Below are 3770 nucleotides of genomic sequence, written 5' to 3' on the forward strand. Positions count from 1 at the left end.
GTTTCACCGTGGTCTCGATCTCCTGACCTCGTGATCCGCCCGCCTCGGCCTCCCAAAGTGCTGGGATTACAAGCGTGAGCCACCGCGCCCGGCCTGTTTCACATGTATATGTATGTTCATCTACTAAGTTATAAGCTCCTCACAAAGAGACACCATTACTTCTAATTTTTGACCTCCCGACCAGTTAGTACAGGGCTGTACATCGGGTGAGTCCTCACATTTAGTCCTCACATTTGTCAGAAGAAGGAAAACTGAGGCTTAAAAATAGGCAGCCATCTGTCTAGAGTTACCCAAATATGAATACTTGTAGTTCAATCCAGAAGGACTGTCCATATAAGAAGGTTTTATCACCACTTCTGGCCTCCTCCTCCCATACCCTGTGTGTCTCCCTGAGCCCTGAAAGTATCAGTGTTCCCTACCTCAAATCCTTTTTTTTCCTACTGGGAAATCCTCTTTCGGTGCTCTAAATAATATTAAAAATAACTCTTCTAGTCCGTCCTCCTCCCTCCAGTTGCCCAGAGAACCAGGCTGGCAACCTCTCTTGTTCACCTCCATCCCCTAGCCAGATCCCGGCACGTGACCCCAGCTCAACCCGTGACTCCAATTCCTCAGGTTACCTAGAGTTATTTTGGGCAGTGGATACCATGTATGCCCCTCCTCCTTATCCTCTGGGCCATATCCTAGTTTAGCCCTTCCTGGAAGGCCCATCATACCCAATAGCCAAGTCCCAACACCCGTATCCATTTGATCCTTTGCTACCTTTGGTTTCTTTTTTTGTTTGTTTGTTTGTTTGTTTTTTTTGAGACGGAGTCTCGCTCTGTCGCCCAGGCTGGAGTGCAGTAGCGCAATCTCGGCTCACTGCAAGCTCCGCCTACCGGGTTCACGCCATTCTCCTGCCTCAGCCTCTCTGAGTAGCTGGGACTACAAGCGCCCGCCACCACGCCCGGCTAATTTTTTGTATTTTTTAGTAGAGACGGGGTTTCACTGTGGTCTCGATCTTCTGATCTCGTGATCCACCCGCCTCGGCCTCCCAAAGTGCTGGGATTACAAGCTTGAGCCACCGCGCCCAGCCTTGCTACCTTTGGTTTCTGCTGCTTCTTCTTCATCATCATCAATCATCAAATATTAAATGCCTGTTTCTCTATACTGATATTCTCGAGCTTAAAAAGAACTATACCTGGCCGGGCATGGTGGCTCATGCCTGTAATCCCAGCATTTTGGGAGGCCGAGGCGGGCGGATCACGAGGTCAGGAGATCGAAACCTCCTGGCTAACATGGTGAAACTCTATCTCTACTCAAAGTTAGCTGGGCATGGTGGCGGGCGCCTGTAGTCCCAGCTATTCGGGAGGCTGAGGCAGGAGAATGGCATGAACCCCGGAGGCGGAGCTTGCAGTGAGCCGAGATCCCACCACAGCACTCCAGCCTGGGCGGTGACAGAGCGAGACTCGTCAAAAAAAAAAAAAAAAAAAAAAAAAGGTGAAATGAGAAACAAAGGTGTACAATTTAACCAGATTGTGGCAGTATAAACTAAGTATGTAAGTGTTATGGAGAACTAACAAAAGGAAAAGAGCCTATGAGCCAGGGGAGACATCCTGGAAGAGGTAAGTTTAAATTTCTTTGTAATTTTTGTGTGTGCATGGAATCACGGAGTGATTGCTCCTAAGCAATATTTTAACTTTTATTTTCAATATGGTAAAAATTTTTAAAATTCTAAAAGGTATATAGTGATAGGTAAATTTCTCTCTCATTCCTTATTTCCTGTACCCCCGTTTTTCTTTCCAGGAAAAAAGGACTGTTACTAGTGTCTTAAGTATCTTTCTAGCAGGAAAGCAAAGGAAGGCTTTTTTTTTTTTTTGACACGGAGTCTGGCTCTGTCACCCAGGCTGGAGAGCAGTGGCTCGATCTCGGCTCACTGCAACCTCCTCCTCCCCGGTTCAAGTGATTCTCCTGCCTCAGCCTCTCCAGTAGCTGGGATTACAGGCATGCACCACCACACCAGCCTAATTTTTTATATTTTTGGTAAAGATGGGGTTTCACCATGTTGGCTGGGAAGTCTTTTTTTTTTTTTTAAATAGAGTTTCGCTCTCTTTGCCCAGGCTGGAGTGCAATGGCGCGATCTCGGCTCACTGCAATATCCACCTCCCGGGTTCAAGCAATTCTCCTGCCTCAGCCTCCCAAGTAGCTGGGATTACAGGCGCCTGCCACCATGCCCGGCTAATTTTTTGTATTTTTAGTAGAAACGGGATTTCACCATGTTGGCCAGGATGGTCTCGATCTCCTGACCTCGTGATCCGCCAGCCTTGGCCTCCCAAAGTGCTGGGATTACAGGCGTGAGCTACCGCGCCCGGCCAGGGAGCCTTTTTTTTTTTTTTTTGAGACAGAGTCTCGCTCTGTCGCCCAGGCTGGAGTGCAGTGGCGCACGATCTGGGCTCACTGCAAGCTCCGCCTCCCAGGTTCACGCCGCCATTCTCCTGCCTCAGCCTCCCAAGTAGCTGGGACTACTTGCGGCCGGGAAGGCTTTTTTGAAATGTATTTTCGCCGGGAGCGGTGGCTCACGCCGGTAAGCCCAGCTCTTTGGGATGCCGAGGCGGGTGGATCACCTGAGGTCAGGAGTTCGAGACCAGCCGGACCAACATGGTGAAACCCCGTCTCTACTAAAATACAAAAATTAGTTGGGCAGGGTGGCGGGCGCCTGTAGTCCCAGCTACTTGGGAGTCTGAGACAGGATAATCATTGAACCCGGGAGGCGGAGGTTGCAGTGAGCCGAGATCGTGCCACTGCACTCCAGCCTGGGCGACGAGAGTGAAACTCCGTCTGAAAAAATCAAATAAAATGTATTTTTATTTTTTAATTTTTTTCCTCTCCCCGCAGTGGAGGACTTTTATATATGAAGCCTTGACAGGACGCCAGCATGCTGCCCTTCGTCCATTTCGGGTTCTCTTCAATGTGTATTGAGTTGTGAAACTCTAAACAGGACCCTGGATCACCTTTTATAAATTGTATCAATTTTTCAATCTCCACTTTTCGTCTTCCTCCTTTTCCGTTTCTGGGTTGAGATGACCTCCATTCATTTCTTCTCTAATTGACTGCTCTCTGGCCTCTCCATTGGAGGAGGGGAAGCGCCACATGCTGTTCTGGGGAGAAATTGTTGAGTGTTTTCCACTTTAACCTTGCAATGGAATCAGTAAGGAGTTGCAAAATGCCCCTTCTGTTGGTCTTGGCGGCCTTTTTCCAGCTGCCAGTTGTCATGGCCTCTTTGTGGGTGTTTTCTGCAGTAGAATCCTCCTTGGGGTTTCTCTGCAGTTTGAGCACTTTTGCTATTTCTTCTCTACCCAACTCACGCCTCCGCCAGTGGAGACACACGCTTTCCCTCCCTCTGGGGCTATTGCCATACATAATTCCCAGTTCTCCACCCGCCAGCTCCCCCTAGTCTGTGGGGGATTTCGGGGTGTGGAATCGCTGACGGGAGGAGTTAGCTCGGGCGGGAGCATTGTGGGCTGGGTAAGATCTGGCCAGCCGTTCTCGGTCCTCAGTTTAGGAAGCACCGCGGGACCAAGGCCCAGGTTTCCGCTAGGGTCTTGTGGGGAACCCCTTGGGCCGCCAGACTGGAGCGGAGAGCACAGCGCGGCCAGCTGCGTGAGCCAGGGAGCCGGCGCGCGAGTTCGGAGGTGCAGGGGCTGCTGGGGCAGCCAGGGTGGGGCGGAGGGCGCTGCGGCCGGAGTCCGTTTGCGCGGGGAGCGCCGGGACCAGGACGGCCGCCAGGGAGCGCT

Source organism: Hylobates moloch, unplaced genomic scaffold, assembly GCF_009828535.3.
Source record: "Hylobates moloch isolate HMO894 unplaced genomic scaffold, HMol_V3 SCAFFOLD_13, whole genome shotgun sequence".
NCBI classification, from domain to species: domain Eukaryota; kingdom Metazoa; phylum Chordata; class Mammalia; order Primates; family Hylobatidae; genus Hylobates; species Hylobates moloch.